The sequence below is a fragment of the Cygnus olor genome, chromosome Z (genome assembly GCF_009769625.2).
Source record: "Cygnus olor isolate bCygOlo1 chromosome Z, bCygOlo1.pri.v2, whole genome shotgun sequence".
Taxonomy (NCBI): Eukaryota; Metazoa; Chordata; class Aves; order Anseriformes; family Anatidae; genus Cygnus; species Cygnus olor.
The window spans coordinates 49,490,577-49,506,238 of NC_049198.1; the positions used below are offsets into that span (position 1 = coordinate 49,490,577).

At 39.5% G+C, this 15,662-nt stretch overlaps 1 protein-coding gene across 6 annotated transcripts in view; it reads left to right on the plus strand.

The window, feature by feature from the left end:
* Positions 1-354: 354 nt before the first annotated feature.
* ZNF462 (zinc finger protein 462) overlaps positions 355-15,662 on the plus strand; it is a 73,124-nt gene continuing 57,816 nt past the window's right edge. For 3 of the 6 annotated variants that reach the window (XM_040541109.1, XM_040541111.1, XM_040541113.1), the window contains exon 1: positions 358-1,178. The gene's annotated coding sequence lies outside the window, so the exon portion shown is untranslated. Of the gene's footprint in view, positions 1,179-15,662 lie in introns of all 6 variants that reach the window. The other 3 variants (XM_040541115.1, XM_040541112.1, XM_040541110.1) reach the window with 3 other exon arrangements.

Consider the following 15,662-nt stretch of genomic DNA (forward strand, 5'->3'; position numbering starts at 1 on the left):
GGTTTTACAGACAGGAACTAGAGACTTTGGTGCTGCAGTTACCACAGAGGTGGTTGTGGCATAAAAACTCAATCAGAATTTGTAAACATGTTGATTTCCTAGAGCAACCTAACTTTCTATTAAAAATACCCCACCAATTATATTGTGATTTCATAATAACCAGTTTTCATAATAGTCATAATTTCATAATAACCAATTCATAATATCTTTCAGTAGTAATCTATCAGTTTTTTGTTAGGCACCTTTCAAAATCATATTTATTCTGTTAAGGACGATACACCTAGGAAACTTAGAGATTAACTCTCTTGTCTTCTGTGCTAATCAAAACACTTTTAAAATTAGCACTGTCATTAAATCTTCTGGGTTTCTTGATAACTCATACACAAATTAGTCAATATCTGAGAAAAATGGTATATTAGCTTCTTTTGAAGGTCATGCTGCAGTAAAGTCCTCATTGTAAATGCTTTTCTTTTTATTTTTTGTAAAACAGTTATTACAACAGGATAAAGGAGAGTTTTGATTCCCTAATGGACAAAATATTTGCAGTTCTTAATTTGTAGTTTTAGTTTTGGAAGGCTTTCAAGATTCAGAACACTGTATTGCAGTAGTCTAATTGGAGGAGTTAGAAGACAATGGCAGAACAAAGGATTTCTCGAATGAAGAAGGGGGAAGAGGTCTGAGCTGTTTTTTCTGTTTCCTAGGGAATGAGTGATTATTTTAACTCATAAGTAACAGCTGTCTTCCATCATGAAATGCAAGTGAAGTTAAGATAGAAGGTGACTTCTTCTCTTCCAACTGTTCCCAATCCATTTATCTTCCATATCCAGTTTCAAATCTTCTTTTTGCATGGTTGCAAAGGAACCTTCTTGTCTTTAACTTGAACATTTCCTTTCTTCTTCTAATCAAGCCTACAGATATAGCCCCTGTATGCTCAGCTGAAAAGGAAACCACTTTTTTTTTTTTTTTTTTGACAGTGAAACTTCACTGCCAAAATGATCTTGGACTGCAGGTGGCTAGAGGTATATGATACAAGTTAGTTTGTCAGCTTTGGAACACATCTGAAGGGCAGACTCTTCAGGAAGGGTGAGCTGCAGCTCCAATCCTATGATTAGCCAAGTCTAGTTCTGCCTCCTTTAGCTTCCAAGACCTTGAAGATCCATTGCAAGTTCTGCTTTCAGGTAAGGAGAAATGGATTCCCATTTTGACCCTCTATTTTGTAATAAAAGCTAATCAGTAAGTACTGATCCACATAAGGGTCTGGTCCTCAGCTGGGGAAAATTGGCAGAAATTTCAGCAAGTTTCTAGAAATAAAAATAAAAATGGAGAAATCTCAAAAAGCACAACAGGTACTGGCATTTATACAACATTCTGCAGCTCAAAAGAATACAGGAGCAGGAATGACACTGATGGCTTAATCTTTCTGTGGTCTCTTGTTTTTTCATGAGGGAAAGAAAATCTTTAGGAGAGAACTTTGCTCCTGTTCTCTTGGTAATATTGGCTTGCATGGCTTTGTTTTTCTTTGAAAACTGATATCAGCAGAGTATCCAGCCTTCAGGAGTGAAGCCATTATATGTGGGGCTGTGCAACAGGAGCCAAAGTTTAAAAATAAAATACCAGGCTGCCTTCCTGAGGATCCAGACATAGCATACACGCACACACACACATATGCAATATCTTGACTGACCACAGTTATATCAGTTACTGAGTTCAGAGCAACAGACAATACGAACCAAAAAGGGAGTCTTGTTCCTCAAAAAGAAAGAGGAAGAAATGTAAGACTGCTGCAGGCTCAGATACCAGATTGTGGAGTGCATGGGAGGCCCTTCCTCACCAGCACATCTGAGAGACAGTAAAACCAGATGACTTTTGGTCATTCCTGGTGGTATCTGATGTAGTACATTCACAACCCTCCCTTTTCCCTCCCTTATTTTCTCTGCCCTACTATGTTCCTTTCTTAAGAAATGAAAGCAGTAGCTTTTATTTCATCCTGTGTACTTTGGGACCAGCACACCAAACATACACAGAAGAAATGAAAGAGCAGCTCCTTTGACTTCAGAGCTACATTGAAGCTGTATGTCACCAGCATCATTCTTTTCTAGGCTGTGGAAATAGCAACAGCAGGTGACCAGTTTGCATCTTTCCAGAAGACCTGGAGAAGGAGTGGCCCACAGAGCAAGTAGTAGGCAGACCAGGAAAAAATATGGCAGAAAAGCAGGAATTTGAGGTTTAATGGCAGGAATACAGCTTCGAAGGTGAGATAGGTTATGTTAGAAAGGAATGTTCTTTCAAAGGAAAAGAACTTTTTATATACTTCCTCAAAATGCTGATGTCATATCTACTTCCAGACTTTTCCAGAAAATTGTGAGCTGGATTGGCAGAGTTGGGAAGTAAAGATTCCTCCAGTGGCTTGCTGTGAGGTAGCAGGGGGTCTACTTCTTTCAGGTGACACAACAAGGAAGCTGTCTGTAGATATAAGATGTGCACAGTCCATCTGCCTGTATGCTGCCTTAAGCTAGAGTGCTAAAATATTGAAGACTACTTTTTTTGACTGCAGAGATTTGGCAGATGCTGTTTCCAGAAAAATCCCGGATTCCAAGATGTCCCTCACAGAAAACTCAAAATGGATTTTTACCTAGGCTTTTTCCAGCTGCAGAAAGCATGTTTGTGTATCTCAGTTGACAACTGTAGGGGAACAACAACAACGACAAAAAAAAAAAAAAAAAAAAAAAAAAAAAAAAAACAAAGAAGAGGTGTTACCACTTCATATCTTTGCCCAGGCCAAGTAAGTTACAGCTGCCCATGACACACTTGGCTTTTGGCAGAGCTTAGGCTGGTTGTGCTCTGCAGAAGTAGGATGAAGCATGATCAGTATGCTTCCTTCAGCAGGAATGCCAGCAGTATCTTGGATTACTACAGAGAATGTTTTGTGTCTGTAAGCTCCTGCAGAATTTGGGTTCACATTAAACAGGATCAGGAGTCATTGGCAGGTTGTATATGGCTCTCAGCAGAGGCTAATTGCCATTTTTGGAAAAACGTGTTTGACATCCAGACTGTCAAGATAGGATATTTATTTTACTGAAGTTTTTCAGGAAAAAAGTACTAGTTGAACATACAGTGAAGGTGGTGCTGAATACTAGAGGTTTTCTAAGACTTGATTCTCTTACAATCTGAACTTTAAAAAAAAATCTATAAAATGTCTTTTTTTTTTTTTTGTGGTGTTGTCCTAACAGTGAAGGGTAAGTGCAATTGTCAGCATGCGAAAACTAATTGCCTGGGTTGTTCTCATAAATTTTGTTATCCAGGGTGGAGTGGAAGTGTGCACAAGCTTTGTGGCTCCAGCTAGCATGTGTAAAAGAGAGGTCTGATTAAATCAAACTTCCTCTTCTTTGGTCATGAATATCTCCTGCTTACAGAAGACATTGAGGAAGATCTAGAGTGTTCCTCTTACAGATATTTTTATAAAGGTGCTATAAAGAAAAGAACATCCCCTTCGATTTTTATTATTATTATTGTTTTTTCTTTTTCCCTCCCCTGGACATTTGCCAGAACAAAAGAATTATGAATACACTGCCCAATATTTAGAAGAGTTTGGTAAGAGTGTAAGGATTCAGCAGTTTCGGTAAAGTTGTCTCAAGAGAAGTGCCTCTCAGACCTCACAATAACTTGAATTTTACCAAGTGTCAGTCCTTGGAAACAAATCTCCTTTCCCACCCTACTATAAAGGTCCCTTTTTGAACTGCCTCCCTTTTTTCCATCTCCTTTCTCCCTCTTGAACTCCTGTGATCTCAAGTAATATGAGGGTTAGACCATGATCACCATCCCTAACCTCTGCCTCCCCTGGTATTCTTTTCTTCAGCTCTGCAGGCATTTTGCTGAGTTGACCTAAATTCTTCAGCAAAAGACTTGGATTCTGTGCAGAAAGCTGGAAATGGCAATTCCACTTAAAACGTAAACACAAAGATGATTAATAAAGAGCATCGGTTATATACTTGTGTGTGGTGTGTGATTTACCCCTGCTACCAAAATTTTTACTTCCATTGTGCTGGAGAACTTTGCATTTGTAGTTGCGGGAAGTTAGCACTGGGATTTTAGAGCCAATGGCACAGAAAGATAGTATGGCATAATGAGGAAGGGCTGGAATTTGGAAGCCCACTTTCTTTCAGACTACTTGTGCAACCTGTAGCCAGGCCACTTCACCTCCTTGTGCTTCTCTAACATCAGGTAAAGGAAGAAGGATCTTCATGGTGAAGACTTGCTCCTCTTGCTTTTCACACAGTGAGAGCCTACCACAGTGTGGCCTGAAGTTACACGATTCCAACAAATAGGTAGCAACTGTATGGAACAGTGTATCAGTATCAGTATTGCTGCTTGATATATTTAATTCTACACTTTTTTTCTTTACGTATTATTTACCAGTTGCGAGTCCTCAGCTAATGCTCAATAATCTGTATCTGTCTGAAAACCACAGGACTACTTCTGTCTTACTGTCTCTGAGAGCAAGTCACTTCTGCTGATTTAAATGACTTGTTTATGACAAATGAATTGAAACCAGAGACATATGATACTGTCTTGTGTCACTTTGGTGTTCCATAAACAGCAGAAGGAAAAATGAAATTTCTGCAGGACTGATTGTATACTTTTGGCATAGACTCTTTTGTCAATGAAGTCCTAAATGAATGTGAAACTCTGCATACATTCTTGCTAACAAGAGCCCACGCTTGAATGAATGCTTGTTGCAAGAAACAAATAAAAGACTACAAGTGGCTTTTAATCAAATGAGTTTTAAAGAAGAAAATGTCCAGAATAGACTACAAAAGATTTTTTTTTTTTTTAAGGATGCTGGCTAATGTAAATGAAGTTTCAAAAATTCATTATATTTTAGTGTCATATGGTTTATGTATGTCTCTTTTGGGATGAAAAAACAGCTAGGAGATTCACCTGATCGGCAAGTAGTGTGGTTGAATGAAGCACCTGAGGGACTGTTCACTTAGCTGGACTTTTACTGGAAAGAGGCACGTATTTATCTTTGTGATTGTCCACGTCTCCTTTCTATGTGTAATTGAAAAGGTGTATCTGTCCCTTTTGACCAGCATAGATCTGAGGACATGTAATTTTGTAACAGTTCAATCTACAATCTTTCTGGTTGAGTATTTCTTCTTCTTCTTCTTCTTCTTTTTTTTTTTTTTTTTTTTCTAAATTACTATTTTTTTATTTTTATTTTTAATTATTGCTTGCTTGTTTCTATCTTAGTTACTTTAGTGAGAAGTGACAAGTACAAAAGAGAATTTTTATATATGGTTCTGCTTTGAACTAAACCTAGTTCATTTTATATCCTCCTCTTGAGCTGGAGATTTTAATGACCTTTGGTCTACCTAAAGTATTTATGTATACCTCTTGAGAAACCAGTAAATTGTGAATTTTGTAAGCTTCTTCCCCTTAAGTCAAACTTTAGTTCCTTCCTTTAGGTGGCTGTGTAACCATCAATAGAAGCAGTGTCAATGATGTGCCCCTTTGCTTTGGAACTGCAGTTCACTGCAGCATGTCTTTGTCGGTACCATATGTGAATATTCTTTCTCTTTGTTGAAAACATTATGAGCCCGATTACCCTTTCCTTACTTTCAGAACATTAGTGAACTGGTTTCAGATTAATTAAATTTCTTGGCAGTTTATCTAATGCTTCTCTTCAGACTGCTTTTTCTTGCTTCTTAGTACTTTTGTGCAAAACCAAAATCATGGTGAAATCTAGGGTTCTCCTGCTGTTGGAATCTCTGCCTTTTCTTGAATTTGTCCAAGTATCTTGGTTGCACTTTTTTTTATTATTATTATATTTTAAATTTTATTTATTTATTTTGTATTGGTATTTTTTCCTCTTTCACTAGGCACAATTATGAGAGCATGCCAAAAAAAAATTCCTGCCTTAAAGTTGCCCAAGAAGTCTCTTTTCTTAGGCCAGCGAAACAAGATTTTTTCTGTACTTCACCTTAACTTAGACAGTGTTCTCTAGGGACCTGTGTTGAGTCTTCTACATCCTGCCTCTTAAAAAAAAAAAGAAAATAAAAATCAAGCATTTGGATTCAGATTACAAGTTGCACAGATTTCCAAAGGTTATGGAATCTAAATTATCTGGAGCCTTTCTCTGAAGTGGATTGTCCTATGCTTTTCTTTTTGCATAATGAAGATACACTATCCTCTTTTAGAGTGTTTGAATAAAACATGACAGCCACGTTTCAAATTGTTGGTGGCCTGAGGTAGCTAAAATCATTAATGATCTATTTGTAAATTATGTGAAGCTGTTAGTTTAATTCAGTGCATTAAATGGGAAGAGTAGGTGTCTGGAAAATATAACGTCAGGGTGTTCATGGTCTCCCTTTAATTTCTTTTCGAAGGGACACTTTTCCTGTTGATAAACTAGTCTTGAACTGAACTCGTGACAATAAAGATAGTTTTCTTTTTATGTAGTTTGGCATTTGTGTGCATATTCTGGAATAAAGTTTTGGAAACTAGTTTCTCTTTTGTCAGCTTTCACCCTGTGTCTTTAGGATAAAGCCAGAATGGTCCCACTTTCTTCAAAGTGAAGGTAATCTGATGTCAATAGGAACTGATTTTTTAGTCTAAAATTAGATTTTGTAACCTTAGTACTTAAAATTCTAGAAATTTTTCCAGCTTTATATTACTAAATGTGAATCATTTTTTTTTTTTTCCTAGTATGGTAAAACATGTGTGCAGAAGAGAAGCCACAATAGTTCTTTAATGTCTCCATGCTTTCAGGGAGTGTAGCTTTTGAAGGATGGAGTTGGTTATTATCTCAGCCCTCCTTAGCTGTGGGCCATATTACAAATAAAGTCTTATTTATTTTTCTTTATAGTTCATTTCCTGTTTGGGTATTCCTTAGGAGGAAGCAAAAGAAATTGAATTTTAGTGGTTGACTCTCAAATAGGTTATTTCAAGGAAAAAGGAATAGGCTGGGACAAACCTTCATTAGAAGCTTCAACCTTTGATATAATTCAGCTTTAATAATACTCCTTAATTTGAATATGTCCAGAATAGTTAGGGGAAAGGGCTGCTTATTATTGGAAAGATGAGGTGGTTTTCTTTGTTTGTTTTGGTTCTGTTTTGTTTTGTGAGGTAGATTATTCTTAATTATTATCTGTGTAACAAAGTATACTTCTTTTACAGACAGGGAATAGCAGCTTTTCCCTGTTTTTGATGCAGTTGTTTCTAACATCTCTTTGATCTTGACACCTTCTAGCTGGAGACTTTACATTAACCTTGGTTAATTCATAGATACTGTGAAGCAAAATGCTGGGATCACTCTGAATTCTCTACTTTTTTTTTCTTCTTGTCCTTGAAGTGCATTGTAGATGTTCCATGTAGTTTCTTTTAGATACTGATATCTGCAGATCACAAAAATGGTGATGATCGAGTCAGCATTCTTCCCTTATTTAAAATGGTTTGTACTCGGGCCTTATATATTACACCAACTGCAAAAACTTTTTTCCTGGAAGGACCAAGTGGGTGGAGATGGAGCTTTAAGGGGGAGTAAAAGAAGCAAGGTTCCCATTTGGATGCAGAATATTGCATTTCAGTGTTTATATATTGCATCCCAACATGTAATCCAGTGAAGTATATACACAGTTTTTGGGACAACATATTTTGGATAACATATAAATGTTAGCTGCAGTTTGTTCCTTTTTTTTATAGTGGTATCACTTTTCAGCAAAGTCAGTGATGGTACCAGCATCTTGCTGCTGCCGTCCCAAACAGAGGATCTTCACTTGCACAGGTGGAAAAGATCTTCTGGGAGGGGTTGCAGGGTGAATGAAGGGTGGCAGACTAGTGATTACCACTAGTCTGAGATCTGTCAAATACTGGAAAAATATATATTCTTCTACCTGGGGCAAAGATGCTGGCTGCCATACTGTGAGTGAGTCAGTGGGCAAATAAAAACATGAATTCTGTCTGGCATTATAAATGGGTCAGTGATGGATTTGTATTACCTGAGGAAATGAACTGGTTGACAAAAAGGCTTCTGCTGGCTGCCCAGCAAATGTCAGATATAGCAAGAAGCTTGGGGGAAGAGGATGGATAGCTGGAGATGCAGGCAATGGTAAAGCAGCCAGGTTGTCAGTGGAGCTAGCTCCTCAAACAAGATTTTCTGAGGAGTCTACTCGGAACACAGAACAATGTTTAGACTTTGCTAATCAGTGTGTTCTTGTTCTCCAGTAGGATTTCAGCCACAAATCCTGCTTTATAATTATATTCATGCATGAGATGGGTTTGGGTTTGCATGAGATGATGGTGCTATTCTACTCAACTTTGCTGGTACAGAACATGACTTCTGATGTTTGGTTTTACAGGGTTAAAACTGTTCTTCTGAATGCCCTTTTTCATCCTGTCTATATGCTGTCTGCATGTACCCTTTGAAAGAGGACTGGTTACATCTGGAACATGTAGGATCTCAGGACAGATTGAGAGAGATGACTGTGTCATCCCCAGGGTTCTTATTAAGCTGAACCCGTGTTGGTGATGAAAGCAGGCAATGGCCTTTTGCTTTCTTGGATCTGATCCATGCAGCATTTTTTTTTTTTTTTTTTTTTGGTTCCGAACTGTCCTGTGAATTTCTCTTATTTAGGGAGTCTTGTATTTCTACCTAACTGGGCACTGGATTTTGGAAATGATCTGTGGTGTTTGAAACTGTGGCTGAAAGGTGTGTCCAGAGAAGCAGCTTTTCAAATCTGCCTTACAAGATGATGATCTCTCTTAATTTTACCATCTTGACGACTTCTGTAGCAGTTCCAAAACATTGCTTTACTCTTGTCGTTGGCACTTTATGAGTGCTAGTGACTTGGTTTCTACCTCTGTGACTTCACTGAGTACCTGCTCATGTTTTAAACCAACTGTGTTGGCCAATCTAATCTCAGATCTCCAGGATTAAAATTCTGTGGCCTCTAAATAATCCAGCAGTTCATGTGTTCCCATAGCTTATCACTGTCACCAGTTTTTAAGCTGTATTTAGCCTTTGTAAAAACACCATGCTCTTTGCAAACTAAGATCAGTTCTCTTTATAGCATGCTTGCAACTCATCAGCCACAGCACTGTAAGTGATCAGAGCGTGCAGTGGAGTATGTACTTTGGGTGAATGGCAAGATTGCTTTTAAAGGCAGTACAGGCTAGGCAAGGCTGTTTAAGGGTTCATTTAAGGGCAGATGGCCATCAGGACATAATCTTTTTTGTCTTCAGCCACAGCTCTGCTCTTTCCCTCTTCAGTTCATGGTGTAGCAGGGTATGTGGTTGAATTTGTCATATCTGATTTGCTACTGTCAGGACACCATTTGTAACAGGTCTGACTTTCCTTGGCAAGAAAGAGATCTTTGCTGGGGTTATGCCAGGCTGAGGAGTCTGCTCCTCCCCCTGCTCCTATGAGGGTGAGGCTGGTAATGCACCCTTTGTGTAAAGAGCTGTTGGAAGATATTATTTGCAATGCATGAGAAGGAATTGGGTTGTCTCTGGAGTACCCAGGCAGAGCACTGCTGTGTTCTTCAGCACCACCTACTGACATCTTCCTCTCCCAAGTCCATGTACACAGGAGAGTCACATCACAGGAACTGGATTTCTTGCAGTAATTAACAATATACACTTGGCTCAAAATAAGAAACTCCAGACCCACTGCTTTCAACTTGCACTACGCCTTGTGTAGAGCAATGAGGAGCAGGGTACAAAACCAAAATTGATTTGCTCTGGTATCTGTCCTCTTAGGTGGGCCAGCCCAATTGCCTTTTGACCAGACATCTATGCAGAACAGTGTTGAGAGTTTGGGTTGTGTCACTGAGGTGGGTGTCACTGAGGTGGGTGGCAGCTCACTTCCTGTGATCATTTAGTATGGGAACCAAGTAGCACACCTCATTTGTGCTCTACAGTTTTGCTCTGTGTTGTTCCATATATATATATATATATTTTAATAATAATTATTTTTTTTTTATTTTGTATTAGATTAACTTCAGGTTTGAAATACATATTTTCCTTGAAAGTTTTGACTGGGAAAATGGTTTACTGCATTTTGCGTGTGTGTTTTATTTTCCTCTTCTTCCCTTCCTGGTCAGAAAGGAAACTAAATTCATTCTGTGGAAAAGAAGGAGCATATCTGATCAGAATGACCTCCCCTAGCATAGTTGCTGCATCTTTGTGAAACATGTAGCCAGGGCAGTATACTGTTTATTGAATCTGGTGAACCAAAGGAAAAGCTGACAAAACTGTGTCTATACTTGAACCTCCACAACTACTTTTGTACAGTAAATGGAGTAACTGACATACGTAATAAAGAAAAAGTTCTACTCTGACCATTAGTTGTTAAGCCTTGAACATACATTTAGAGCCATGATTTCAGTATGGATTAATAACTTTCCATGAAGATAATTTAGAAGATGAGAAAAATACATCCTAGTCATGTTTGGAGCAAAAGAATTTAATATTTGAGAGCGTTCTCATAGTCCTGAAGTTTTTCATCCTGCACCTCAGTTGCCCATGCTCTGTATCACATAATGCTTGACAGCTAACTGTCAGGCAGAGAAGATGTACATTTGGAAGATGCTTCTTAATTTTTCTTTTAGTTAAGTAGTGCCATCATATTTACAATCTGCTTTTCAAATAAAAATGTGAAAGTAGCCTTCAGGCACTTACATGTCTGTTTTTTTTTTTTTTTTTTTTCCCCAAAAGAACAGATATATATTTATACCAAAGAGCAAATAGGATACCAAAGAAAAAGTAAGAGAAGTTATTTGTGAGAACTTCAAATTGACTGATCAGCATTTAGGTAACTTATATGCACCTCATGGCTCAAAAAAAAAATTTATTTGATTTTATTGTAAAGAACATCTGGGTTTATGATGAAGTGTTCCATCCACCAAGTTGCAGGGAAGAGTCAATATGTCAGAAGGTAGGAAGGCCCTGCAGAGGGACCTGGACAGAATGGGTCGGTGGGCAGAGGCCAGTGGGATGAGGTTCAACATGGCTAAGTGCTGGGTCCTGCACTTTGGCTACAACAACCCCATGCAATGCTACAGGCTTGGCGGAGAGCGGCTGGAAAGCTGTGCAGAGGAAAAGGATCTGGGGGTGTTGATCAACGCTCACCTGAACATGAGCCGGCAGTGTGCCCAGGTGGCTAAGAAGGCCAACGGCATCCTGGCTTGTATCAGGAATAGTATGGCCAGCAGGACCAGGGAGGTGATCGTCCCCCTGTACTCAGCTCTGGTGAGTCTGCACCTTGAATGCTGTGTTCAGTTTTGGGCCCTCAGTACAAGAAAGATATCGAGGCCCTGGAGCATGTCCAGAGAAGGGCTACGGAGCTGGTGAAGGGCCTGGAACACAAGTCCTGTGAGGAGTGGATGAGGGAACTGGGGTCTTTTAGTCTGGAGAAGAGGAGGCTCAGGGGAGACCTTATTGCTCTCTGCAGCTACCTGAAAGGAAGGCGTGGGCAGCTGGGGGTTAGCCTCTTCTCGCAGGTAACTAGTGATAGGACTAGAGGGCGCAGCCTCAAGTTGTGCCAGGAGAGGTTCAGGTTGGAAATGAGGAGATATTTCTTAGAAATAGTAGTCAGGCATTGGAACGGGTTGCCTGGGGAAGTGGTGGAGTCACCGCCATTGGGAGTGTTTAAGTAAAGGTTGGACTTCGTGCTTAGAGACATGGTTTAGTGGGTGACATCGGTAGTAGGGTGATGGTTGGACCAGATGATGTTGGAGGTCTTTTCCAACCTTAATTATTCTATGATCCTTGAATTTTGTATTCCCTGCAGGGGAAGTTTGTGGGTTTTTTTTGCAGTGAGATAATTATCAGTTGCTGTGTCTGCTTGAGGCTGGGGACTGCAGTCTTTTTCGTTGATACATTGCTAAAACTGACATCATGTTCCAATCTTTTTTTTTTTCTTTTTTTTTTTTTAAAGTCATAGTCTTGGGGAACTGGCTGAACTCATCCTGATGGACCTGCTTCAGGTCATTTATGTGTTTACCTATTGAGTTCTTCAGGAAAAATAACCAGAAGTTCTGTGAATCATTGTTCTCTAGAACTAAAAAAGCCATCTATGTTCCTGGGCAGCTACCAGCACTGTGTAGCTGCTCTTTCACAAGTTTTAAGAGTAATGTGGTTTATATTTCCTCTAGTGTTGAAGATTTTGCAAGCTATGCTGTAGCTTTACAGTGACCCATAGTATGGTATCTTGTATGTTAAATGAATGCTTGCATTGAAGTACAGAGATGCAACTGAAGCAAATGGTGACTTCATAGGGATGAACAAGTTGGTCATCCTGTTTTCTGTGATAGGGAGACTTTTGACAAGTTTGATGTATATTGTGCAAAGAAGGAATTCAACCTGGAACTCACCTGAAGTTCAAGCAGTCTTCCAGGGGGTGGGTCTGTCTCTTCTCAGTTTAGATCATTTTTATTGTTGAGTTGTAATGCATCTCTAATAGAAGTTTCTTTCCAAAAACTTTGACAACATCTTATATTGTAATATGCTATAAATTTCCTTGTTGGTCAATAAACCAGAACAAACTGGTAAAATATTTCCTGGAAGAAATGGGCAACAGGAATAAGGATCACATATCTCAGATAACACATTACTCTCAAGGGTATAACTGTTGAGTTTCAAAATGTTATAAATGGCCCCAAACTGGATATCAGAATGGAAATTTTGACAATAAAACCTATATCTGGTGATAATATTTTACCATAAGTACTTTACATAAAAATAGGAACCATGAATTAACCATATGTGAGTGGACAGGTGCAACCCAACCCATAGAGTCCTATCAATGTCCGGTTCTATCAAACATCCTATCTCCCCTCTTCCCCTCAAGGGAAAAAAAAAAAAAAAAAAAAAAAGGGAAAAGGAACCAGTGTTTCAATTCAGTTTATTTTTATATGACTTTGGATGCGTGGCTCCAAAGTCAAGCCTTGGAGGACCAAGAATCCCCATAGTTTGAATGGTATATAGTCATTGAAAAAGACCCATGGGTTGAGTGGGTTTGCCAGACTTTAGCTGAGAATTGAATTTACTCATGGAGTTCCTCACTAATTATGTTTTCTCATAAATGAAAAATGAGGCTGTCTCCCTCCACTTTGAACTGTCTTCAGGTTTCCAGTTCCTCAAATTTTGCACCGTTCCTGTGATTTTACTTGTTTTGCCTGTTTTCCCCATTGCAATCCTGTGTTATAAAAAGGTTTTGTTTTTGTTGTTGTTGTTTGTTCGTTGCTTTTAAAAAAGGAAAAAGCCCCAAACCTGAGGTCATCAGACCATCTTAGTGGTATGTGAGCTGAAGCAAGCACTGACAGGAGCCCAAGCAATGCCTCTGAGAATCCACCGGGCCTGTAGGTACTGGTTCCTCCTGAAACCCCAGCTTCTGCAGCAGGGAAAATTGCCTGGCCTGTGGTGTTATCCATGGGATTCTTGAAAACCGTGTCTCTGATTAGTTACATGCTAATCACATTGCTTTACTGTCTGATAGTTCATTTCTGGTGGAGTAATCTCCAACAGGAAAAAAAAAATAGTGGTGAGGGAAGAGTCGACCAATGCTGAAGCTTCCTGCATGTTTTCAAGGAAAAAGATCACCCTGATGCATGACTCCAGCCTCTGCGACGATGTTTTGTTTACGCTGAGACGCTTTGACATGAGCAGGTGCCATGGAGGCGCCCCCCCCAAACCGCAGCGCAGGGCCTGGCAGCCAGGCCTGTCCCAGCACCCCGGCACCAGGCACCTCACTGGGGACAGGGCTGGTCTCAGGGCAGAGCTGGCGACAGCTGGGGACCCGCCTTGCTCTCACTGGGCAGGCATGAGGGCCACGGCGGGATCCTGGGCCATGGGCAAGGTGGTGAAGGCCTGAGCAGGGCTGAAATGGGGTCCTAGGCTGTGGGCAGTTAGGGGGAGGCCCAGGGAGCCAGGCAGGGACAGCAAAGCTTGTGGGTGCCCTCAGGGCCCTGACACAGTCTGTGCCTCCAGGGGAGCTTTGTAAAGTGGAAACAGGCTTGGGCAGCGTTGTTGCCTCTGGAGCCATGTGTGTAACGCCAGGATTGCTCCGTTTCAGCTTCACCTTTGGCAATGAGTAAAGTGAAAACCGTTGAGTGCAACCTGCATGTGTGAGGTAGGGATGAAGATGCGTCTGATCATCAGAGTATGGAAAGGCTTGGAAAACTGGAGATTTCTTTATTTTAAGTGCAATGTTAAAAATATTGAGGTGGAAGTTCAGATAGTGTGTGTGGTCTAAGTGACCTTTTCAGCTGTGGTTGTGTATGTGCATATTCTTAACTTCTAGAAGCAGCGCTGACTCCATCTCAAAATATAACGGATGGGTAGTCAACCACAGAAGCTCAATTTTGAGGTCAGTGCCTTGGGCTTCACAATTAATTTTGTATTTTGAAGCTTTAAAACCAAACTTAAACATAATGATTTGTACTACTTTGGCTGCTGCCAAATTCTGTAATGACTGTTGTTCAACAAGCACAATTATCTTTTGTTTTGGATTTTTAAAAACCTAGAAATCTAATGCAACTGTCTCTCTGATGTTCTCCTTACATGTTCAGGAGCGTAGAGAAGTATGTCAAAGACAATTTGAAAGCTTAGCTTGGGTCTTTAAAACTATGAAAACTTTGAGAATCTCTTGAGCTCAGTGTTTTGGAAGCTTTTCACTCATAAGGGAAATAAGAATACCTCTTCTCCGTATTCAGCATTAAAGCCATATATTTTAAGAAGAGGTTGTAAATGAAAATTAGCCAGACAATGGGATTTTAATAATCTGGTGAGGTTATCATCACATTAGTATGGGTATTTTAGAAGTCACATTATCTGTGGGCAATGTGGTCTCAAGAGATTGGTTGTGAATATGTTAGAGGGCTTGTGGGATTTATGGATTCATTTCATGGTGGTTGTTTGCTTATTTTTGTTTGTTTTGTTGGTTGGTTTGTTTGTTTGTTTTCTTTCCAGGCTTTGCTGTTCTGCTTTTGAGTTAATGGATTTGGTAATTCCCTTCACAATCCACCTCTGTTCCCCCTTACATTTTTTATTGTGCTGTTCAAAAATTTAAGGGTTAAGGACTGTAGTTTTTTTTTTTTTTTCTTTTTAAAGAAAAATATAGAAAGTAGTATTGTTTGTATGTATGGAAAGTGTTGCAGTGAAAATGCTCTTCACTGGTGGCTAGGTGGATCTCTCTTCTGTATTCCATGCAGACAATAAAGAAGAGAGAAAGACACACATTGTGTTTCAGTTTCTTTTGATATATGAGCTCAAACTAGCACTGTGTTTTTCTTGCTTTTGTGAAATGTCTGAATTTTAAGGAAAAAAGTGGAAATAGTAGGGCAGAATTCTGTATAAAATGCTTCATCCTGCTTTCAGCCTGATGCTTGATGAAAACATAAAATTGAAGTCCATGCAGCTGTACCTGATGTTTGTTCCTCTCAGCTGCAGTAAAACTAACCTCTTCTATGACTTGGTACTACCTTTGCGATAGAGATCCTGCGGACATTAAAGCTAGAACCCATGAGAAAGACCCCATCAGGTTTTGTAATCAGCAGTTGTTCATGATCTTCCAACTCATTCTTCTGATTTGTAGCAGAAAGTTGCTGTTGTTCATCTAAGATCGTTTAGACAACAGCAAGCATCCTTGAGGATACCTTCTCTGG